We start from the raw sequence: 26,246 nt of genomic DNA on the forward strand, positions 1-26,246 counted from the left end.
ATTTGTTGGGCTGGGACCCAATCTGGTTTGATAAGCCTTTAGAAAGGAATTTTGGGGATTTATTCCACTAATAAATATGAATTGTTTTTAGACAGGTATTATAACAGATAATAGACATTATAACTTTGTGGAAGTCACACATAACATAGAGCTTCCATTGCCTAGCCTTTTAAATGCACATACATTATTATATTAAATTATTTATTATTGTAACCGAATAAAACACAAATGGAGTTACCAATTTATCAGCCCTCTTTTTTTCTTTCTTTCTTTTTAAAACCTTTCCAATCACACATATTTCCCAGTTGGTCTTATATTATCTTTTCTCACCTAGATTTTTGTTTTTAAGCGTGAGCCCTACAGAAGTGTTGTCAGTGACTGCAAGAGCTGTCCGGGGAGGGGTCTCTCTTATGCAAGACGGTCTTCCTTTGATCTGGCCTCAAGGATAACAGAGGAGATGCTCGATGATGCTCGAGGAACGATGCTTTTTGACATCCCAGAGAGCACGCGCAGATGCTGGTCTACTAGGTGAGGCTTAAGACCACAAAAGGTAGCCTCATTCTTGATTTTCAAGGACAAGAGAGTAAGCTGTTTCTTGGTCCTCATTGTAATTCTGCCAGTGCTGGGACAAAACCTCTTCTATGCCAGTGCAGAGCTGAAGGTACAGTGGAGACATCTGGGATGTAGAGCCCTTGATGGAGATTCGATACGACAGCCAATTACCAAACTGCAAACTGCTCTTTCTTAATAGGAGCATGGCCACGGAAGCCAATGTTGGAGAAAATGGCATTATCTTAATAGTCATTAGTTTTTTTTTTTTTTTAATATGTTGAATTATTGCCAAAAGAAACTGTTCACATAGTCCCAACACAAATTTACGTCCATAAACATACACACATAGACCCATGAACACATATGTATATTGTGCCATTGAATTTGTCTTTTCAAATCTTGATATAAATTTATTCCTGTGTTTTTAGGTAAACGTGATCATCATATTTAGGTGCATATATATATATTTTTAGATACTTGCTCTTCCTGTTCCAATTTATGTTTGGATGAGTTATCAAAAAGCTTTAAAAATGCTCCTTTGAGGGGCGCCTGGGTGGCTCAGTGGGTTAAGCTGCTGCCTTCGGCTCAGGTCATGATCCCACGGTCCTGGGATCGAGCCCCGCATCGGGCTCTCTGCTCAGCGGGGAGCCTGCTTCCTCCTCTCCCTCTCTGCCTGCCTCTCTGCCTGCTTGTCATCTCTCTCTGTCAAATAAATAAATAAATAAATAAATAAAAATCTTTAAAAAAATGCTCCTTTGAGGGTCTATACTGGGCTCCTAACAACTATGTTATTAGGAACTAAATTTCTTGAATGTTGTAATGGTTGGACGAGGTCATTTAGAAACTTTTCTAAGGAAGGCCAGGGAAGATCAGAAGCATCGTGAAGAGTTTTGTCCAAGATTAATCTCTCCAGCAGCCCTGGTTATCACCAGGGGAGTCATGGTTTGGGCTCCCAGTATGGCATCACTGGAAAACACTGTTAGGACAATATATTTAGCCTAAGGGATCTAAGAGGAAAATCTGTAATGGAGAGGAAGAAAGAATAACTAGTACTTGGAGTAGTGGATAAAAGTAGGAAATCTGCCTGGATTCTAATCTCACCTCTGTCACTTACTCGCTGTGTCACCTTGGTGAGGTTATTTAGGCTCTCCATACCCTGGTGTTTTTATCTTTAAAAGGGGTATGAAAATAATCCCTACATCAGTAGGGTTATTACGAGGATCAAATAGCTGATGCTTGTAAAGCTATTAGAATTGTGCTTTCTTAATTAACATATTAATAAACCTGTTTATAAATAAAATATTGAATGCCTTCTGTGAACCTGGCATTTTCAAAGATGTCACTTCATTTTGATCTTTAATCTAGCTCTGTGAGTCACTGTTCTTAACCTGTTTTCACAGACTAGGAAACAAACTGAGGTTAAAAAAAGAGTTGGTAAATGGCCCAGGAGCATAGGGGAGGTGGGGGCAGGGTAGAGGATTCTGAGCTGTCACCTGGGGAGAGGGATAGGTAAGTGTTACTTCAAACAGAGCCACTCTGGTCTACTCCGGAAAGAGCGGTGCCACAGAAGCCAGCCCGGGATTTGGCCGGACCTCTTGCAGAGCGGAGCCCACTCTGTGGGGAAGGAGACCTGGGTGTGATAAGCCCGGGCCCTGGTCCTGGTCCTGGTCATCCTGAGTACAGCCCCCTCCACTCAGGAGCGCCGGGCCCCTGTCTCAGGGAAAACCCCTTCCCTGTGAAGGAGTGTGCACAAACCTCCTGGAGAGGGAGAGGAATGTGCTGCAGAGGCAGTAGGTTAGGCATGAAGCCTCCTTGGGCTGTTTCCATAAGTGGGTTGTTGAAGGTAATGCTGTTGCTATAATCATCATGGGGCACGGGTCCATCAATTAATGAATGTATGAAGAAGAGGGGCTCTATATCTCTATATCTATATCTAAAATGGGATATTACTCAGCCATAAAGAGCGAAATGATGCCCTTTACAATGACATGGATGGTGCTGGAGAGTATTATGCTAAGCAAAATAAGTCAGAGATGGACAAATACCATATGATTTCAGTCGTATGTGGAGTTTAAGAAACAAGCAAAGGGGAAAAAGAGTGAGGCGAACCAAGAAACAGACTCTTATCTATAGAGAATGAACTGAAGGTTATCAGGAGGGAGAGGGAAGGGTTAAATCAGTGATGGGGATTAAGGAGGGTGTTTGTCGGGATGCCTGGGTGGCTCAGTTGGTTGGACGACTGCCTTCGGCTCAGGTCATGATCCCGGAGTCCCGGGATCGAGCCCCGCATCGGGCTCCCAGCTCCATGGGGAGTCTGCTTCGCTCTCTGACCTTCTCCTTGCTCATGCTCTCTCTCTCTGTCTCTCTCTCAAATAAATAAATAAAATCTTTAAAAAAAAAAAAAAAAAGGAGGGCACTTGTCAGTGATGAATCCAGGACAATATCTGGAAGTACTCAATCACTATACTGTGCACCTGAAATGAATACACTTGTATGTTGACTAACTGGAATTTAACTAAAAGCTTAAAATAAAAATGAAAACTTTACACAGTGGAAAAAAAGAATGAAGACTCCTTTAGGGAATGCCAGGGAAGACCTACAAGTGACAGTAATTGAATCATTCCTGGCACCAGAGGCTTTGGTTTTCCTTGTGTGTTTTTCAGGTCTGTGTTCGGTTGGCAGGAGTTAAAGGGTATGTTCCCAACCCCCAGGTTGCCAGTTGCTGTTAACACCTGGTAATTGCTGGGTATGTGCTGAGCGCGAAACACATGTGGTGGTAAGCACCTCATGCGAATGACCTCATTTCATCGTCACTGCAGTATGGAGCCACTATTACCACCCTTATTTCACAGCTAGGGAGACTAAGGCTCAGTGAATTTGAGTGATTTGTCCAAGGCGGACCAGCAGGCTGGGTTAGAGCATTGGCTCTACTGTCTAGTTGCCTGAGGATAAATCTTAAAATTTTAAGGAACACCTGGGTGGCTCAGACAGTTAAGTCTCTGATTCTTGATCTTGGGTTCATAAGTTCGAGCCCTGTGCTGGGCTCCACACTGGGTATAGAGCCTACTTAAAATAAATTATTTTTTAATTTTTGAAAATTTTATAATTATTTCTTATTTAAATTCGGTCTTTAAAGTTCCAGTGTAATTAACATACAGTGTTACAGTAGTTTCAGGTGTACAATAAAGTGATTCAGCAATTCTGTATGTTACTCAGTGCCCATCACAGGTGTACTTTCGATCCTCTTCATCTCTTTTGCCCATCCCCCTCCCCCTTGCTAACCACCTGTTTGTTCTCTATAGTTAAGAGTTGGCTTCTTTGTGTCTTTTTTCCTCTTTTCATTTGTTTTGTTTCTTAAGTTCCACATATGAGTGAAATCCTATGGTATTTGTCTTCCTGTGACTTACGTTTCACTTAGCATAACATTCTCTGATTCCATCCATGTCCTAGCAAATGGCCACATTTCGTTCTTTTTATTGGCTGAATAATAGTTCATGGTGGTATATGTGTGTGTATACATACATATATACATACCACCTCTTCTTTATCCATTCATCTATCATTGGACATGTGGGCTGCTTCCATATTTTGGCTATTATAAATAATGCTGCAGTAAACATAGGGTTGAGTATTGTGTATATCTTTTTGAAATTTTTTTTTCATGTTCTTTGGGTAAATATCCAGTGGTGGAATTACTGGATCAAATGGTCCTTCTGTTTTTCAACTTTTGGATGAAACTCTATACTGTTTTCCACAGTTGCTACACCAGTTTGCATTCCTACTATCAGGACACAAGGGTTCCTTTTCCTCCACATCACCCGGGGATGAATATTGAAATACCTTATGGGCAGCACAAGCGAAGGCAAGTTACTGACACTCTCTAAACTGAGTTTTCCCATCTGTAAGAGGGAAAGCCAATGGCCTAACTCATAAGGTGGATAGGACACGCAATGAAAGAGGATGCATATGGTAGCTACTATAGTGCCAGGCACACAGTAGACATAGTAAATAGAGGTAACCTGCTGTCTGTCCACACATCATCTGGCCCATGTGCTTACTCACATAATGCCCTACATGTTTGCTTTACCTTCATCGCCCTCATCATCACTCAATGAACTCCTGTTGTGAGAACAGTCAAGAGGATGAGACACATCCTAGGAGCCAAAAGCACATGGGACTGGTAAAGTGCTAAAGAAATTCAAACGGGATTGTACCATCCTGCTCTGGGAATGCTTCGCGAAAGCCAGTAATAATGGCCAGTGCTTATGTGGCACTTCCTATTTTGTAGGCATTGTCTGTATGCTCATTTTACTTATGGGTAAACTATGGCACAGGTGTGCAGAATAACTTGCTTAAGCTTATGAGAGAGACAAAAAGAGCTTGAGAAAGTCAGGGTTCAGACCCAGGCACGGTTGATTGCTAGGTTCCTGTGCCTGGGGGCTGAGCCGTGAATACTATACAGACAACAACAGGAGTAATAGTAACTATTGTTTTTAAGTAACTCTATGGTTCAGATAATTCCCATTAGTATATGATCATATTTCCTTCTCATATCCTGCTGAAGCGGGATTATGGCTTGTGCTTTGAAGATGAAGAAATAAAATCTTGGAGTTTGTTAAGAAACGATGAAGAAACTTGCCCCAGAACTTGTAGTTATTAACTAGCAAATCTGGGATCCAAGCCCAGGTTCCACTGCTTCCTATGTTGATGTTCTTTTTTGCTCTGTGCTTGTCTGACCTAAAGCACTGATGAGGAAACTAGACCGTTCTAGGTGGCTGCAGTGACTTGGTAGTGTGTCGCCTTGCAATGACCAGTAGGGACAAGAGTTTGGCCAGAAGTGCATGTGTATAGAAGATAAAGCTTGAGAGAAGTGTTGTCATTTAAAACACGATTAAACTAGGAATCCTTCAACAACCAGAGGCACTTCAGTCATAGGTAAGGGAGTATTTGCAGATGAAAGAGGATTTCTCTAAGCTGCTCTGATTCTGAGATATTACTTCTGCCAACTGTCCTAGGCTTGTCCCAAAGATCTTTAAGGTTGCCTCCTTGCCCCACCCTGCCTTTTTAGCCTGATCTAAAAGTAGGGTTTTAGAGCTAGAGGATAAAAATACAGGTCACCAGCTAAATTAGAATTTTTGATAAACAGTAAATTTTTAGTATATGTATATACTAAGTGTGTGTGTGTGTGTGTGTGTGTGTGTGTGTGTGGCAACCGTATCTAAAAAGCCTATAGAAAGGCCCGTTTCCCTCCCGTGGTGCTTCACTGGAGGATCGGATCCAGCTCTGGGCACAGTTTAATAAACTGCTTCCACATATCTCAGGTAAGGTTCCCCCACACATGGTGCTCTAACCTTTGTCTACTGCTTGGTCACTCAGAAGAAGGCTAGCCAGCCAGGTTTTACCTCCTCTAAGCTCACAATTCCACATTCGATGACCACTTAGAAGGGATACAGAATAAAGGCAGCCTCAGTGATGTCAGGTCAACAGTCAGTAGATTTGCTGCCTTGTAATGCAGCACGTCATGTGTTCTGCATGTGGCCTTATTAGCTACTGGGAAGTCTTCCTGCAAATAAGGCATCACTAACTGCATTCACTGGTCCTACTTTCCAGTCCTCTCATTGGTGGCTATCCATGGCCCACTCCATCTGAACGGAGCACACCACCTTCAACGTGGGCATGAGGCCAACAGAGCAGATGGCTGTGAACCTTGGCATGCCAGGAGACCATTAGGTTCATCAATGTGAGCAACAGGGGGTAAGTTTCTATCTGCAAATGTGGAACTAACAGCCCTTGCAAGGCCTGGGCAGATGCCCTCTCGATCCAGGTGGGCTGACCTTTTGGTCCCAGATATGGTCTCCGTGGAGCTGCAGGTATAGAATGTGGCATGGAAGTCTGACCTCCGGAGAACCTGGGGTGCAGAGGAAGCGGGTGCTGAGATGGACAGGAAGCTTCATTCCTACCTGGCTCGCAGGCTTTGGGGGTCAGGGTTGCTTGTGGGTGACAGATAGTGGATTCACCAGGAGCCTGCTTTCCATTTCTGTTGAGTAATCAATCCCCTGTAGAGAAGCAGCAGGCCTGCCAAAGGACAGGCTGTGTTCTAGTTCTTATACTGGAGGTCACACTTTCCCCCTTAAACCGGAGTCCTGTGGCATCTCCTGGTCCAGCAGACACAGCTAAAATGAAAGCAGCTTTCCTTCAGTTGGTACTGACAGTTGAAGAAGACAGCAGAGACAGAATTCAAATTTATTAGAAAGATATTGAAGTGTCCACTTGGTTTTCTTTTAAGCTTTCTTTCTGCTTAAAAATGCTTGACTGTTAGGAAACTTCCAGTACTACAGAAACATACAAGAAAATGGAAGTCTCTTTTAACACACGAGCCCAAGAGATAATTACTATTAATAGCTTGTTATGTATTTGTGTGGATATTTTTCTGTGGCTAGCAGGTGTCCACTTTGAAATCATAACTTTTTTTTTGATCAAACAACCTGGCTTTTTTTTCTTCCTCATTGAAATATTCTCATTGAGGTAGAAGGCAGTAAAAATATCTGTATTTGGTGAGAACTAACCTGTCATGCATGAGTCTTTGTTTATTCCTACACTCGATGAAATTGCTGGGTTCTCTCTCTCTCTCTTTTTTTTCCCCCCCCAGGTTTGATGGGCACGTTGTCAATTTCATGCCATTTGGTGTCAAACAATTTCATATTTGGGAATATTGATGCTATGGTTTGTGTGTCATCAGATTTCTTTTCTAAATGGCTTTCTTGGATCCTCTTCCTATGCTGGTCCCTTAGACCACTGATGTTGTGCCGATTTTCTGCTTCTGTTGTAGTGCTGACCTCTTTTCTGACTTCTGACCCATTTATTCTAATGTGTGCTGGACACAAGACCTTAAATGGCTCACATGCCTCTCCAACTCTGAGTGTCTTCATTTGAGCCTCAATGCATTGATATTGAATTTGCCATCATTCATTACAAATCCACATGAGAAATTTGATTTTCCTTCCTCCTCCTAGCTCACATCTAATCAGTTACCAAGACCAGGAGGTTTTATTACATAACCATTTCTCAAATCTTTACTTTCAAGGGTATCCATACTACTTATATCCAGTCCCTGAAAAAAAAAAAAAGCCAGTTACACCCTGCCAAACTGTGATTTCAGGAAAAACATTTTGCTGCAGCTGGTCAAACAATGCATCCCAGCACCCTGCTCTCTGTGACCTGGCTTAACCCGGGAGTGGAACTTGGAGATCCTGGAGGAAGGTATTGACTCTCTCTTCCAGGAGATCCTTCCAAATATCATTCCTCTCGCTTGGGATTTTGGGTAGGATGTACTCCTTGTAAAGTAGCTACAGCACAGCCGGTGTGTTTTGTCTATCTTAACAGACAATTGAGAAAGGCTAACTTGGGGCAGTCGAGTAAGGTAGGTGGCCTGGAGGGAAGGGCTCTGTCCCTGCTTTACAAGGAGCCAAGAGAGTGTCTCTAGAAAAGTCCGGATTTCAACTCAGAATACAGTTTTGAATCTGTTCTAATGTCAAAACAAATGTGTGATCAAGGGCCCACAGTGTTACTCCATCTAATAAGGCTAGCCTGGGAAATGCTGAAGTAGATTTAACTAGATGCCTGACTTTACAAGAGAAAAACAAAACTCAGCTGCTGCACGCTCAGCTTTAGCAATCCTGTGTCCTGGTCTGTCGTTATCCGCAAGATAAACTACGGCATAATGTGCCCCAAGGTAAATGAACAAGGCTACCTGTTGCTTGATTAGTATTTACGAACCCATGAGGAGCTGGGCCAGTGCTGCTGAATATAATAACCACTGGGTTGGAAGAGATATTTTTCTAGCCACCCCCTTTAGCAATATATAACAACCGGTACTAATTGTCTTCTGAGGCAACATCTAAGTATAAAAAAGTGCTTGTCTGTCTTCTCTAGACAGCCCAGAGAGTGGTGCTAGTGGCGGCAAGGTAAGTCTTCATTCATTCAGTCTGAGTGGCCTACGTTTTATTTTTTTCATCTGAAAAACAGGTATTGGAAAAGAACACTGATATTTCCCTATGTCAAAGAAGTGGTAAGTGTGCTGATAAGTTATCATGAAAACAGATTTTCGAAGAAAGCCAAGGATCAGAGCCATCTGGTCCTCATTATTCTCCAGAGATTTCTATATTTGGTTCTGAGTAGCTTTTGCTTTTAAAAATTACATGACCTAGAATGGTAATGCTGGGATGAGAGGGGACAGGGACCGAAGATCCTGAAGTCAGCAGAGAACTTATTAGCCTTATTTTTACATCTTTTTCTAGCCCTTTGATTCCTAGGATTTAGCAATAGCTTCTCAAGTGTGAGTGACAGGCCTCCATCTGAAAACACTCATTGCCTTCGTCATCGAAAACACTGGGATCAAAAACATGGAAAGGTGATGTTTCTTTTGAGGAAACCGAGTCAGTGGGCCTTATTATTGCACACATTTGTTCTCTAGCAAGCCCCTCGGTCTCTTTGGTATTTCATATTATCTTATCTTTGCGTTCCTGGTCTGTCCGTCATCAACAGAAACTCGGTGTTCCGTAATCTTTTGGAGACTGGATGATGGAACAGTGAAAAGGTTTCACAATCAGCCCAGTGTGGAAATCACTGATGAACAGGTGGGCTGTAGAACTTCTACAAGAAGGATGACGTTTCTTCTGAAAACTGTCCGTTTAAAATTAAAAAGCTAGGGGCACCTGGGTGACTCAGTGGGTTAAGCATCTGACCCATCAATTCACCTCAGGTCATGATCTCAGTGTTGTGAGATGGAACCCTGAGGGGCTCCACAGGTGTGGTACCTGATAAGATTCCCTTTCTGTCCTTCTTCCCTCTCAAATACATATATAAAAGCTAACAGTGATATAATTTACTTTAAGATGGAACTATAGCCAAATTCCACCGAAGTTCTATCTGTGAGATCAAACAGGACGAAACCTCTTGGATTAGTAGCAAGGCTGGCCGGTATTTCCATGTTCATGGCTTTAAAGAGAGTGGGGGAACGACTATAAACTGTCCAATACCAAAGGAAACATTATGCAATATTAAGCCTCATATCAGTTTCTTTAATGTAGAACTATAATTTTTTAAAAGATTTTATTTACTGAGAGAGAGTGAGAGCGAGTGCAAGCACGAGCCAGGGGAGGGGCAGAGGGAGAGGGAAAGAGGCAATTCAAGCGGACTCTGTGCTGAGTGCAGAGTCCGTTTCAGGGCTCCATCCCAGGACCCTGAGATCATGACCTGAGCCCAGATCAAGAGTCAGCCGTGCAACTGGCTGAGTCACTGAGGTGTCTCTAGAAACAGAATTTTCAATGATCTTTTCCTCAGTTGGGCAACTTTTTGTATTTATTAAACACCTAAGTACACTGAATATTAGTGCACAAAGCGTTTCTCTATGCATTTGACAGAAAAGCCAGAGACCTAACTAGACCTAGCTTCAAAGGGGAACTTTGAAGGAAGTCTTAAACTCTGTCATGGAATAGGAAATCAGGAAAATGCTAATGTGCCACGGAATAAGGAAGAGATGTGTTGAGCTATGGCCTTCAGCCAGCACATGGGGTAATTCAGTGACTCTGTAGGGGGAGGTTGTACCCCCGTAGTTAGACTGAATTCATCTCAGACATTCCAGCACACCTGTTCTTTTGTTCTTTCATATAAAAACTACTTTTTCTTGAGCCTTGGTACTTCAGGGGGTAAAACGTGAAATGGGTTTTTCAAGGCAAAATGCTTATTGGTTTATTACTTGTTATGTCCTTGGACTTACTTGCCAGAGCAGTGTCTGGATATACACAAATTAGCAGGTAGCTTTCTATCTTGGAAGAAGTAAGAAAATGACTCTCTTCTTCCATTGCGTCACAAAAATTCTCCTTATTTGGTAAGATCAAGCATTGCTGACAGTGCCCACTAGAATTTTATGAAAAGTGTAATCACTAAAACAAAAAACCAAAAAAACAAACAAAAAAACCTCACAAAAAAACAAAACTAAACAAACCAAAAAACCCTAAACTTTTAATTTATTTTTAACTATTTGTCTGTAGTCCAAAGAATCATTGCCAATAGTCAGTGAAGCATTTGTCATAGGAGTCAATAAGAGCTGTGGAAGTTTTTAGAGCCTTAAGAAATGCCTGTCATTTAACGTGCTCTGTTAATAATGCTGCATCAGCATGGTTTTTGTGCAGAGTCAGTGCCCAACAGATGTTTGAAGGATGAAGAAAGCACCTCGATTTTGTGAGACTCAGTCTAAGAGGTCATTATAATGATGTTTTCCGGGGTTGCTTCTGGGCTTAAAAAAAAAAAAAAAAAGTACACATGTTTTATCTAAAGTGTTGTGTGCAGGTTTTTTTCCCTAAAGAATGACCAGCTGTTTCCTTCTACCATGAAGGCAGAGCTAAACTGAAGTGGGTTTTAGTTTTAGCCAGGGAAAATTTGGTTAGAGGCAATGAAGAAAGCTGAAACAAAGTTTATCAAGTCCCGGACTGAGCGATGGTTTGTGCGGGCGCAGGTGTGGGCGCATGTGAGCACAGGTGTGAATGCGTGCCGGTCGAACCACAGTTAGAGGATATTTTAAAATTGGCAAAAGTTTCTTCTTTGGGAGGGTATAAATCAGATCTTGATTGTAGGCCAGGGTGCAGGTAGATGGTCATGCAGACCACTTGGATCTTCCTGAGACTGTATCTGATCATTTCATTCCCAAACCCCAGACATTGGGAGGACCCTCGGTACCCCGTCCATCTGTCGGGTGTGGAGGGGAGCCTGCACGCATTTCTGCTCCATCCCGCAAGTAGCTTCTCCATCCTCTGGACGGACCCTCTCTCAGACAGCCCACCTCTCCAGCTCTTCCGTGTCCCTGACATCTCAGGGGACAGAGTTTCCCGTTGCCAGTGTGTTGCTGCTTAAAGATTTTCCAGGATTTAAGTGTAATCCCCCAGGTGTTGTTAAACATACAACATTAAGTGCAGCACTGGAGGGAGGCAGTGGGATTTAAGTTCCCTCTGAGACAATCACTTTTATTAAAGGAACTCTCTTACCCACGGAAAGAAAGAAGAGAGACAGTAAAGAACCAACTGTGGTTAAATAAGAGTTACTGTGCCTTGTGCTTGTCAAGAATAGTTAGAGAAACATTGGGAAATAATTTGGGGAAGCAGGTCAAATAATTAAATGTTTGGGTTTATGATGCCACATATAATATTGTCCTTGGGGCCCTTTTTCTCTAGAATTCTTGGATCGAATCTGTGCATGGTATGTTATTTCAGGAACGTGGGAAAGCTAACATACACATGAAAATGTCCTGATACACCAACAGGCATTATAACAATATTTAGTGATGGGGGGAAGTGGCAGAGATAGGCGGCAATACATGGAGAGATGTTCATATTTCATTACAGTTGAGTTTCCAGATGGCGAGAGTGGGTGGAGTGAGCCAGTTATTAGTCCAAATGAACCTGGATTTGGGATGAGAAAAGAAATACGGACAAATAAATATGACCAAAAGAAATTAAGGTTCTCTGATATTGAAAGATGAGGAGTATCAATAGATATGGTATAAACTCAACAGCAATTCCTGAAAAAGCAGGACTCGTAGACACACTCGTTGAAACTGGAATGAAGTGAATTTCAGCGGAATGAGCAGTAGTTAATGATAAGCATTGAGTTCATAGTCCCAAGAGGTGAAGATAGAACTGACTTTTTAAAGAGGTAAAGATAAATTCGTGGGTGACAGGTTCATGAACGCTTATTAAAGAAAATACTGATTTTGGGGGCACCTGGGTGGCTCAGTGGGTTAAGCCTCTGCCTTCAGCTCAGGTCATGGTCTCAGGATTCTGGGATCGAGCCCCGAGTCGGGCTCTCTGCTCGGCAGGGAGCCTGTTTCCTTCTCTCTCTGCCTGCCTCACTGCCTATTTGTGATCTTTCTCTCTGTGTCAAATAAATAAATAAATATCTTTAAAAAATAATAAAAAAAATAAATGTTTAAAAAGAGAATACTGATTTTTGTGGAGATTTTTCATAAACCTCAGCATTTCCTTCAGGAAGGATAGCTATCCTCTCTGTGAATTAGACACTTCTGCCATAGTGCCTTTCCCCCTCTTAAACTAAGAATGATTGTCTTCTCCCTTTATCTGGGTGACAGACTCCTATCCATACTTCAGGACCCATCTCACATTGCCTTTGGGAAATGATCTGACTCTTCCTGTTTCCAGTGTAGTATCCAATCCTTCCTCTTCTCAGCTAACTTTCATGTACAAACCTCTATGAAAGCATGTAATAATATACAGCATCCTGGTTTTCTGTTTACATCTCTTGACCTTGCTTAACTATGGGGCCCCATCTGCGACTGACGTTGAGCATGTTCTAGAAGAGAAGCCCAGTGTTCACAGTCTTAAGTTAAAGGGCTAAAATTCTCTTTCCAAATTTAATTTTTATAGCCATTTGGACCCAATTCAGCACTAACCTTTCATTCTGTTGAATGAAATCATTACCCAGACCCTCAATTTGTCCTTATTCTCATCAGAAAAACAAAAAATAAAAACTCTCAATGATTTAGAGTTTCTGCAAAAGCTTCCTAATGATACCTCCAATGGCCTTCCCTCCCCAATATCCTTCAAAAATATCCTTTCGAAATGCAGGTTGAGTTCTGTCACCCCCTCCTTCCAAACTTCAGGTGCTCCCCATTATCAGCAAAGTCAAATCTTCAGCATGACCTGCAGGAGCCCTCTGACGGGCTGCCCCCGCCGTCATGCCTCACCTCACACCACATCCTCTGCACACAGCTCTCCACAGGTCATGTGTTACCTAGACTCCCTTTCTTCTCTCTTCTTTTCCCTTTATTGTCTGCCTGGTCTGTCTTCCTCTGTCCCCCCTGTGGCTGAGCGCCCTTCTGTCTTTTTCACCCAGGGACTGATTGTATCTCCATTTAGCATTTATTTTTTAAATGCCTCTTATATTTCCCCCACCCCCCCTTCCCCGACCAGACCAAGTTCACTGAGCCTGGAAATCCCTAGCACGCTGCCTGGCACCAAGTCGACAAGACCCCGATTGTTATTATTCATCTCCTGCCGCTGAGATGTTGTTCAAAGATGTGGGACTGAAAGTTCCAAACACTGGGAAGAAGAGGTTAAAAATATTAGGTTGGGAACAGACTAAATATCTTCCGATTTCATTTCCCCTCAAGAGTGAAGGTGAAACAGATGGAAATGCCTGTACTTAAAGGATGCTTCCATAAATTATTCTGTGTAAAAGACACCTAGGAGCCCACTCAGTCATGAGAACTCAGGCCATTCAGCCTTTGTTTTCATTGATTTTCCAGTTATCTTGTCACAGCCGGGCACAAAATAATGCTAATTGGATGAGGCTCATCTAAGGATACCTTATTAAAAAACTAAAAAAAGTGTCTAGGAAGGTATAAAGGTGATGCCAAAGCCTTCAGAAGGGGAGATAAAAAGTACTAAATGTCTGTCAGAAGCAATAGCTGAGCCAGTCCTTAAGCACCCAATAAGAAAATATGGGTATTATGTATCTTCCAAGATGGCACAGCTTCTTAAATCTGCCCACCACTGTCAATATTCGTAAGGAGGTACTGAGTACCTCCTGTGTAGGAGGCATCCTGCTGGGGATGGGGGAAGCCACCCCACCTCTACCCCAAGGGCCCTGCCATCCAGTGGAGGAGATGTGTGACGTGGTTACAGCAGGAGAGTGAGTTCCGTGGTATGAGAGAGGAGTGGGACAAAGGAGGTTGTGTGCTCCTCTGGCGGAGTGGATCTGAAAACGCTTTATGAGGACCCTTGAGTTGTATCTTGAAGGACGAGTGGGCATTCACCAAGTCCCAGCAGAAGGCATTCTTGGTAAGGAGGTGACCCCACGCTAAGTCACGATGCAGTGAAAGGTCATGGTGATGTTACGAGTAGGCTTCATGAGTGTTTGTATTGGGTTACTTCATTATCTAGAACATAAATGTTGGGACTGAATCCTTTCATTGGGGAGCTGCTAGGTTGAGTATGAATGTGGTTGTAAGTGTACCTTTTCCCTACATCGTTAGAATTGCTTGAGGTGCTCTACACACCTGGTTTTAGAGTCCTAATCAAGATAAAAACTTTCTTCAACACTCACTCTTACTAACCAGCTTTCTTGTAAGTGGAGGTGGATAGGTGGAACTTGGGACTACCAGACACTGGGAGCTGATTCACTCATTGAGAATCCTCTAGTGGTCCCCAGAGGAATGCTGCCATTGGACGGTGCCACTGGGATGTGAAGGAGGGGACCTGCAGCTGTGTGTGGTTTTTCTGCTTGAGATCCATTCTGCCTCCATTCCACAAAGTTCTATTACTTGCTTCAGTTCTTTAAGTGCGCTACCCTGTTCACTAGCTCTGGGACCTTGGGTAATACTCTGGAGAACTTTTGATGGGTGGCTGGGGACTGGGAACCTCCTGGTCGTTTGTTATTTTGACAAACTGCATGTCTTTTGAGTAGGGTTGAGTTGGCACAGAGAATTAGAATATTTCACGGGAGTGGTCCAAACAGAGGTAGGAAAGAGATAAAAGAGAGAAAAGGGGCTCGATTCTCACAGGTATCGTCTCATTGCTGTATCTCATTTTCTCTCTTCCCCTCCGACAACCCTCCTGTTGTGGCAGTAAATCCCTACCGTAGTGAGTTAATTATGAAAACCCAAAAGGGTCTTTTCTCTTCTTCCTTTCACATTTGGATACACATCTCCATGACTCTATAACATTATTTTATTGTATGTATCTGGTGACAGTAATGTGCCATCAAGATTCATTTTGATCCATGGACAAGTGCCGTAATACATGTGTTGATGAATTGTTCCTGATGTTTTGAGTGAGCAAGCTCATTTTTGGGGCTGGGCACATGTTTGTTGACTGAATATGAATTCTATACCCAGCACACCCTGCAAATCTGGCTTAATCTGTAAAAAATGTGGGGAGCCATGTTCTCAAAGTAGCAGGGCTAGAAATGGCAGGGCCCCTGCTCACCATGGTCTAGGTTGGGCATTGCCAAACTCTAGGGGGAGCCATTCGCACATGTAAGAGGCACCTGTTAGGATTAATGGCATTGCAATCTTTTTCTCCCAGGTCTTACAGTTCCTGAGCCACCTTTTCAGTCACGTCTCTCCTCACTTTTATTTTTTCCATCCTTCTTCATCCATTTCTGAGGTCACTTGGGGACTTTATAGATTTGTACATGTTTAGTATTATATTCGTCAGAATAGACTAGGTTACGCTGCAGTAACTAATATTTTCACAATCTCAGGGCCTTAAATAACATTTATTTCTCACTCATTCTTCATGTCTGTTGTAGGTTGGCTGTGGGCTCTGCTCCAAGTCATCCTCAGATCCAGGCCGAGAGACATTCATGATTCCTCTTAGGGAAAAGGGGTCAGGGTGAGAAAAGAGGGCAAGGAAACCTAACCTTATCATATGCCCCAAAGGATGAGACCTGGGGCATCTGGGAACAGCCCTGGTGACTGCCATGGGTGTAGTGAAGAGGGACAGTGGGATCATGAACTTTGAGCTCAGTCAGACAGGGTTTGAATCCTGGTTCTGCTCTTTATTTCATGTTTAATAACTTGCAAATAAATTACATGATCTCTCTGTGCCCCAGTTTCTTCCCCATATAATAGAGGTAATAATAGTATCTTTGTAGGAATGATGGTGATACAGTGCCAGTTATGTAGCAGGAGAACCAACAAATTTCTTTTCTCTCGTGTCCCCCTACTTCCCTCTCCACCCCGGGTCCCCTGTTAGTGCCAGTGCTTTGTGCTAGTCTGTTGAATAAGGGGCAAAACTGCTCCCATCTTCCAGCCAGCAAACAAGAAAGCCCTGGTGACACTTGCCAAAGCTCATGAAAATAGCTATTAGGAAGGCAAACTGTGCTTAGAAAAATATTAATTGGACTTTAAGCTCATTAGGAATTAAAAACAGCAACAAAAATGTTCACCTTTAGCATAAAGGAAAAAAAAAATCCTTGAGAGCCACATAGGCTCCCCCTAAAATGCATAGCTACTGACCCTCTGTAAATGCCCAGAGGATTCTCTCTGCCTGGCTACGGAGGTTCAGGACAACACAGCAGACGCAAGTGACTTCAGGATACCTTTCATGCTTGGCAGGCGTCCCCATTTTATTTATGATATCAAAGCTGCAACGCTGTGTTCTCTTCTGCGGAAGACATAAAAGAGATTCAGAAGTCATCCAAATCATCTTGTAATTAATGTTACCACGCACGCCCAGGACATTAAAATGTTAACAGTGTTAGAATCGTGTGCTTTGGAATACCGAGTGAGGGCTTTATTAGAGAGAAATGCTCAGCAGATGTCATCCACCCTAATTGAGGACATCAGGGTGCCTGCTGCTTGTTCTTATCAGTGGTGCAGAGGGTTTTTTTTTTTTTTTTAATTTATTCATTTTCTTTACTGCTAGAATCTGCTCTCATTATTAGACTATCTTGTCACTCATTTGCATTTCAAGTGCTGGGACTGGTGGGGGGGTAGCAGCTATCTTCCTTAAAAGAACACTTCAAGGGTTACTCTATCAAATAGCAGCACAGTAGCACAGTGAATCTGACATCTGGGTTATCTTATTCCCAGATGCTCTGTGGTGTCATTAGCAGGATTAATCTTAGCTTTAATTTCATAATGATTCTTATTCTAATATATGTGAATGAACACAAAGTCTCTTGACTCATTATCACCAATTTACCCAAGATATGTAATCAGGCTCTTACATTCACCAACATTTATTTTTGCTAATACATCTAAAATTGTAGATTAAGCAAATACAGTTAGTTCCAGCTGAGTGAATGCCTACCGAGGTAGCACTGTAGTATTTATGTTTTAATTAAAGTACATTAATGCTGTTGTTTTTAAATATGTACTGACCAAAAATGTGTTCACAGGGACCGGTAACGTCGTTGTTCGAGCAGCGTCCAGCTGTAAAATTAGTCACGGCAGCATTACATTAGAATGTAATTTGCGAATTATTGAAATTCCCTCTGTTAATTATGTTTTTAACCTTTATAAATAAGATGGAGGTGCACAGCCTCAATTCCAAACAACTCTGCTCCCCGAAGGAAACAGAGCGGCAGGTCCTTAATGGGGAGCATAATTGTAATAAGCTTTGTTGTTTTCATTCCCATTCAAGGTTACTATGTCACATCAAATATTGTCACTGTCAGTTTATGACTCAGAGTGGCCAAAAGGCCATTTCCCCTCTCATTTGACACGAAGTTTCATAGTATCCTTAGAGGGGGTAGGCTGCGGGGTAGGAAGAGATGAAGATGCTCTAGCAAATTCCCAATCTCTCTTCACTTACTTTAACACTGGACTAACTTTTTTCATTTACCAGCTGTTGTCACCCAGCAGCATGTAGTGCTTTATTATTGATGGATAAAATGTTCAAACATTTAAAGAAATGAAAGTCAGCTTTGCATTTTTAATTAATTAATTAAAAGTACTGTAAATGCCAGCTTGTTAATTGCTTTGCACCTGCAAGCCAACACAGGTTTTGTGCACTCTTTCTTTGAATATTAAATTTTTTCTTGCATGTCTTTATAATGCTTGGGAAGTCTCTCCAGCAAACATATTAGTAAAGAGTAAATATTGAATCTTAGACAAAACTCATGGCTTCATCTTTCACTGTACCCAGAATAGGATTTAAAGGAGGATTTAGATTTCCAAGGCTTCTAATTAAGTAGTGATAATCAGGCTTTCTGCTGAGGGTCACTTCCTGGGAGTAATTTGAGTTATTAAAATGCATGTTTTTGTTTGTTCTGCTTTGTGAGCTAAAACTGATCCCTTTTAATATAGCAGCAAATATGCAAATTGGTGTTTCATTATATTGTGCAATTTATGGCAATCTTCTCTAATTTACTAAAAGGTCAGGAGCCTGACCTTGTCATTCAAAAAATTTTTTTTCCTGGTAAAGCTAAACTAATTATGTGGGTTTTTTTTTTTTTTTTAAATGAAATTCTGAAAGTGTGCAGCATGGTAAAGAATGTGACAATTTAACTTTCATTTAGCTCTTATATTCATAAAGATGGCCTTCAGTTTTGTGTGGATCCCTAGTAACAAAGAGTAGGTGATCTCAATTGTGATTTAGGAATCAGTTGTTTTTAAATACTGCAGAGAAAAAAGAGAGAACTTAAAATCAATTCTTGTGCCTCAGAAAAATGTGGCAACTGGAATAGCCTAGCTTTACTGAAATAATTAGCATCCATGTACATGCTTTAAATTGTCACTGACCAGAAAATGTTAAAAAAGAACTATTGTGAGCTCAATAGCAAGTTTTTTGTTCAAAAGACTTACCAAATCTTTATATGATTTTGTTCTTTATTGATCTTAACTTTTTTCGTTGCTTTACAGAGTTTTCAACTTTGACTAGGAGAATTGTTTTTTTAAGACTTATTTATTTCATTGATTGGGGTAGGGGACAGGCTGAGGGGGGAGATGGAGAATCTCAAGCAGACTCCTTGCTGATCATAGAGCTGCATGCCACGCTCTATCCCACAACCCTGAGATTATGGTCCAAGCTGAAACCAAGAATCTGATGCTCAAACATCTGAGCCATCCAGGATGGCTGAGCCAGCCACTCTAATAGAGGATTTTTTATCTTAAATATTTTTAAATCCTTAGGAGCGGAAGTTGGTCACAATGAACTGTTTACTTTTTAAATTATAGGCACTGGTTCTTACACATTAGCTTGAATAAAAATCACTTGGATTTCTTGCTAAAACTTAGTTTCTGTGGTCCTATCATCTCAAAATTCTGGTTCAGTAGGTCTGGGATTGGTTTCTAGTAATCTGCATTTTCCTCAGGTGGTCTGAGGTACCTATCTGGTTATATAGGTGACTGTTGGATAACATGGATTTGAATGGTGTATATATCCTTCTTCTTCTTCTTTTTTTAAAAATAAATATAGTATAGTACTGTAAATGTAGTTTCTTTTTTAAATGATTTTCTTTTCTCTAACTTATTTTAATACTGTCATGTATAGTATATATAATGTAAAAAATATGTGTTAGTTGATTATGTTATTGGTAAGGCTTCAACAGTATGCTATCAGTTTGGGGGGAGTAAAAAATTATACATGGATTTTTTATTTTATTTTTTTATTTTTATTTTTATTTTTATTTATTTTTTATTGTAAATTTTTCTTTTTTTTATTAATTTTTTATTTTTTATAAGCATATATTTTTATCCCCAGGGGTACAGGTCTGTGAATCACCAGGTTTACACACTTCACAGCACTCACCAAAGCACATACCCTCCCCAATGTCCATAATCCCACCCCCTTCTCCCAAACCCCCTCCCCCCCCCAGCCCTCAACTTGTTTTGTGAGATTAAGAGTCACTTATGGTTTGTCTCCCTCCCAATCCCATCTTGTTTCATTTATTCTTCTCCTACCCACTTAAGCCCCCATGTTGCATCACCACTTCCTCATATCAGGGAGATCATATGATAGTTGTCTTTCTCTGCTTGACTTATTTCGCTAAGCATGATATTTTTGACCGTGCCAACACCCCTAGCGCCCATATTATTTATGAGTCAACCTCAGTTTGAAAAGAAGTTATAGCAATTTGACTCTCCTCCACCCAATATGCTCATGCTTAGTTACTCATTTATCACATGCATATGGCGTTTTTAAAAAATGGATAAAGGAATAAATAAACATCTATTATGTGCCATGCATGATCACTGCCCTTAAGGAGCTAACCACAAAAACATATGTATAAATGGTTATAGGCAACATTTAAGAAACTATATGTAAAATACTTTAAAAATCTCTGAGAATGTAAAGGAGGTAAAAATTTATTATAATTGGGGGACATTTAACAAAGGAAATTATATTTAGATTAGGAATAATGAGAGTATTCCTCTAGGTAAGAAGGTAGGAGAAAGACTATACTGATTAGTGAAGAGCTTGAACAAAGGTCCAGAGAAGGGAGCATGTGTGGTCTGTTCTGGGGAGGTGCATGACCTAATGTGGTCACAACTCTTATTGTATGATGAATTGGTAGTGGGAGTAAAGCTCCAAAATTTTCTAACATCAGATTTGGCAGGACCTGGAATGTCTCAATGCTGAGCAGTTGGGGGTTTATTTGGTGGGCAGTGGGACACCAGTGCCAATTTTAAAGTGAAGGACTGATCTCATTATGTCTGTGTCTAGCAACAGTTTGGACAGAAAAGATCAAGGACAGGAAGAGATATTAAGAGGCTACTCAAAGTCCATAGGAAGATACAAAAGTCCTGAACAAAGATAATGGAGATGGAGATGGTGAAATGGATTCAAGAGACAAATGGAACTTGGCAATAAGTTGGATTTGAGGTGGAATTAGAAGGAGGTGTGAAGGGAAGGGAATTTGGTGTCCAAGTTTCCAGTTGAGTAACTGTACAAATAGTGACACCATTAACCAAGACAGGAAATGTAGGAAGAGAAACATCTGTGGAAATAAAGATTCTGACTTAGAAGCTTGCTTAGAACATGTGTTTGAAGACCAGTAACACTGGCAGCTCTAGGAAGCTTGTAGGAAAGGCAGAATCTCAGACCTCCAACCCAGATCATCTGAATCAGAATCTGTACTTGTACACCATCCCCAGGTGATTCACACACACATGAAAATCTGAGGAACAATGGTAAAAGAAAATACAAAGTCTATTGTTGGACTATCCTTCTGAAGGACTCTATACCAAAAAGGGCTTTGTGGTTATCTAAGTTTAGGGAGATCTCTATGTAATAACCTGTATGATAATTATTCTTTGATATTTGAAAACTATAATTTTAAGAACAAATGAAGCCCAATGTTAGTAGAAAGAAGGCAATAATAAAGATGAGAGCAGAAATAAATGAAATAGAGACTAAGAAACTAAGAAGATCATAGAAAATGTGAATGAACCTAAGAGTTGATTCTTTGAAAAGATAAACAAAATTGACAAACCTTTAGCAGACTCACCAAGAAAAAAAGGGAAATAAGATCAGAAATGAAAGAGAAAATGCTGCAATTGATAGCACAGAAATAAAAAGGATGATAAGAGACTATTATGAACAATTGTATGCCAACAAATTGGACAACCTAGAAGAAATGGCTAAATTCCTAGAAACATAACCTTCCAAGTTTGAATCATAAAGAAACAAAATCTGAACAGATCAATCAATAGTAAGGAGATTGAATCAGTAATTTTTTAAAAAAAAGATTTTATTTATTTATTTGACAGAGAGATCACAAGTAGGCCGAGAGGGAGGCAGAGAGAGAGGGGGAAGCAGGCCTCCCACTGAGCAGAGAGCCCGATGCGGGGCTTGATCCCAGGACCCCGAGATCGTGACCTGAGCCGAAGGCAGAGGCTTAACCCTCTGAGCCATCCAGGCGCCCCTTGAATCAGTAATTTTTTTTTTTTAAAGATTTTATTTATTTATTTGACAGAGAACACAAGCAGGCAGAGAGGCAGGCAGAAAGAGAGAGAGAGAGAAGCAGGCTCTGCACTGAGCAGAGAGCCCGATGCGGGGCTCGATCCCAGGACCCCAGGACCATGACCTGGGCCGAAGGCAGAGGCTTTAACCCGCTGAGCCACCCAGGCGCCCCTTGAATCAGTAATTTAAGAGCTCCCTACAAACAAAAGTCCAAGACCAGACAGCTTTACTAGTGAATTTTACTAAACATTCAAAGATGAATTAATACCAATCTTCAAACTCTTTTAAAAAAATAGAAGAGGAAGGAACAGTTCCAAACTCATTTTATGAGATCAGCATTATCTTGATACCATAACCAGACAAAGATACCACAAGGGAAGAAAATTATAGACCAATATCCCTGATGAACATATATGCAGACAATCCTCAACAAAATGTTAGCAAACCAAATTCAGTAATACCTTAAAAGGATCAAAGTGAAAGTAGGATATATTCTAGGGATTCAAAAATGGTTCAACCTCTGTAAGTCAGTCAGTGTGATACACAGCATTCACAAAATGAAGGTAAGAGAAAAAGATTCGTGTAATTATTTCAATAGATGCAGAAAAGGCATTTGATGAACATCCATTTATGATAAAAACTCTCAACAAAACGTGTATTGAAGAAATATGCCATACATAATAAAGGTCATATATGACAAGCCCAAAGCTAACATCATACTCAATGGGGAAAAGCTAAAAGCTTTTCCTTGAAGATCAGAAACAAGACAAGGATGCCTGCTTTTGCCACTGTCTTCGTGTGCTATTGGAAGTCCTACCCAGAGCAGTTGGGCAAGATAAGTAAATAAAAAACAACTAAACTGGAAAGGAAGAAGTAAAACTGTCACTATTTGCAGATGACATGATACTATGTATAAAAAGCCCTAAAGACACCACCCTAAAACTGTGAAAACTAATAAGTTTGGTAAATTTGCAGGATACAAAACCAGTATACAGAAATCTGTTGTGTTTCTACCCACTAATAATGAACTATCAGAAAAACAAGAAAACAATTCCATTTACACTTGCATCAAAGAGAATGAAATACTGCTCTGTCAGATTGTCCAGAGACACTTCTGGAAGCAACAGTATAATGACTGCCCAAGGTGATCAAACTTGTATTGTTTGGCAATGGTAGTACTGGAAAAACTACATTTGTGAAATGTCATCTGACTGGTCAACTTGAGAGGTACATAGCCACGTTGAGCTTTGAGGTCCATCCCCTTGTGTTCCATACCAACGAGGACCTATTAAGTTCAATGTATGGTAAACAGCTGGTCAGGAGAAATTTGGGTGGGCTGAGAGATGGCTAATACTTCCTGGCCCAGTGTGCCATTACAATGTTTGATTTAACATCGAGGGTTACTTACAAGAATGTGCCTAACTGGCATTGAGATCTGGTTCAAGTACGTGAAAATACCCCCATTGTGCTGTGTGGCAACAAAGTGAACCCTGAAGACAGAAAAGTTAAGGCAAAATCTATTGTCTTAGAGAGAAGTACCTTCAGAACTATGACATTTCTGCCAAAAGTAACTACAAATTTAAAAAGCTCTTCCTGTGGCTCGCTAGAAAACTAATTCTAGACCCTAACTTGGGAGTTTGTCGCCATGCTAGCTCTTGCCCCACCAGAGGTTGTCATGGACACAGCTTTGGCAGCACAGTATGAACATGATCTAGAGGTCGCCTAGACATCTGGTCATCTTCCAGAGGAGGAGGATGACCTGTGAGAAAGTGCAGCTGGAGCTCAGCATCAGAAGTCTGGTTTTATAGGCAACTGTCCCGTAATGTCAGTGGTACAACAGGTTTGCCACTTCATTTTATAGCTGAGCAGAACATGTACTTGATCTTTGGGATGCTGAAGGAGATGAATGGGCTTTGGAGTACCTGTGGCAGTTGGAAAAGTACCTTCCTTTTTTGGACCTGCATATTTAGCTGTTTTGGAAAGCAGTTGGAATGCACCCCCAATGTGTTTTGAGGCATTATTTACAATAGCCAAAACATGGAGACAAACTAAATGTTTATTGATGGGTGAAGGGATAAAGAAAATGTGTCCAATATATATCATGGAATACTATTCAGCTATAAAAAGAGAATGAAATCTTTTTATTTTAAAGATTTTATTTATTTATTTGACAGAGATCACAAGTAGGCAGAGAGGCAGGCAGAGAGAGAGAGAGAGAGAGAGAGAGAGGAGGAAGCAGGCTCCCCGCTGAGCAGAGAGCCCGACGCGGGACTTGATCCCAGGACCCTGAGATCATGACCTGAGCCGAAGGCACCAGCTTAACCCACTGAGCCACCCAGGCGCCCCAAGAGAATGAAATCTTGCCATTTATGACAACATGGATGAAATTTGAGGACATTATGCGCAATGAAGTAAGTCAGACAGAAAAAGACAAATACTATGTGATCTCAGTTAGACATAGAATCTAAAAAAATGCCCCAAACAAACACAAAGTGCATAAATATAGAGAACAGACTGGTGGTTGTCAAAGGTAGGGGGTGTCTGGTAGGCAAAATGGGTAAAGGGAGTGAAAAGGTACAGATTTTCAGTTATAAAATAGATAAGTCCTGGGGATATAATATGCAGCCTGGTGACTATAGTGAATACTACTCTATTGACTATTTGGAAGTTACTAAGAGAGTAAATCTCAACATTTCTCATCACAAGGAGAAAACAGTCTGTAGCTATGTGTGGTGATGGATGTTGACTCACTCGCAGTCGTTTTGCAGTGTATTCAAATAGCAAATCATGTTGCACACCTGAATCTGATGTTAACAAAACAAACCCCCCTACAGTTTGCATTAGCCTGTTAAGGCTCTGAGGAGTTCTTTAGTGACGAAATTTGTCTGATTCTGCTTAAACCAACACTTCCAAAATGTATTTTGTCATGAGGTAGTGGGTTAGTTGTGTCCTTCCGGAAAATATGTTGAAGTTCTGACCCACAGTACCTGTGAATATGACCTTATTTGGAAATAAGGTTTTGTGGATGTAAGCAAGTGAAGATGAGACAATGCTGTATTTGGGTAGATGCTATATCCAATGAATGGTGTCTTAGTAAGAGTAAGAAGAGGGAGGCTTCAAGAAAGATTCACATAGAGAAGAAGGCTTTATGAGGACAGAGCAGAGATTGGGGTGACATAGCAACAAGCTTAGAGAAGCTAAGTTACTGGCAACCACTAGAAGCTTGGAAGAAGCAAGGAAGGATTCTTTCCTCAGACTCCAGAGGGAGCATGGTCTTGCTAACACCTTAATTCTGGACTTCTAGCCTCCAGAACTGTGAAGAATAAATTGTCTTAAGCCATCTAGTTTGTGGTAATTTATTTTTGCAAACCTAGAAAACTAATAATGTGTGAATCTTTAAAATGAATAACACAACACTAATTAACATTCTGAGAGTCAGTAGATTAGAAAATAGTGGTTTAGAACATACATGGAGATGCCAGTGGGGTTGTGCACGTGCAGGTGTCAAGCAGGCTTTGGAAATTGGGTATAAGTTTCAAGAGAGGATCAGGATAGATGAGAGACATTTGGGAGTAAAGCATACAGTGGGCAGTTTAAACCTGGGTAAGGCATAGAGTTGATCAGGAAGAGCATGTAAACAAAAAACCCTGGGAGAATAGCTGTAATTGAAGGAAAACTGAGAAAGAGCAAGAGAATGGGCATTTAAGAGCCATAACAGAAGAAATATAAAGTGAAAAAATACATGCATTCCTATGTTTATTGTAGCATTATTTACAATAGCCAAATTATGGAAGCAGCCATTGATAGGTCCATTGATAGGTGAATGGATACAGAAGATGGTTAACAGAGGGGAAATGGTGTGGGGTGGATGAAATAGATGAAGGGGATTAAAAGCACACTTTTCTTGATGAGCCCTGAGTAATGCATAGATTGTTGACTCAAATTGTACATCTAAAACTAATATAACCTGTATGTTAATTATACTTCAATCATAAAAAAAGAAATTATGATAGCAGAAAAAGAAACAGGATGAAAGCCTTTTAATTTAGCAATTAGGAAGTCACTAGTAATCTTTGAGAAAGCAATCTGATCAACTGGAGGTAGAAGCAAGCTTGCCATGGCTCAAGGAGTGAATGAGAGGACCTTCAGTTAAAGAAGTCAAGGTAAAAATATTTTCAGTTACCAAGCCTCCTTGAAACCTTGAAGAAGGTTTCGGAAAACCTTTTCTAGAAAAAAATGAAAATCCTCCACTTGAAAAAAATGAAGAAG

General features: G+C 40.9%; 1 pseudogene; it reads left to right on the forward strand.

The window, feature by feature from the left end:
- The window catches only part of LOC132002087 (GTP-binding nuclear protein Ran-like), a 61,987-nt pseudogene extending 38,245 nt beyond the window's left edge, over positions 1 to 23,742 (forward strand).
- The last annotated feature ends 2,504 nt before the right edge of the window (positions 23,743 to 26,246 follow it).

This window comes from Mustela nigripes, chromosome 14, assembly GCF_022355385.1.
Source record: "Mustela nigripes isolate SB6536 chromosome 14, MUSNIG.SB6536, whole genome shotgun sequence".
Taxonomy (NCBI): domain Eukaryota; kingdom Metazoa; phylum Chordata; class Mammalia; order Carnivora; family Mustelidae; genus Mustela; species Mustela nigripes.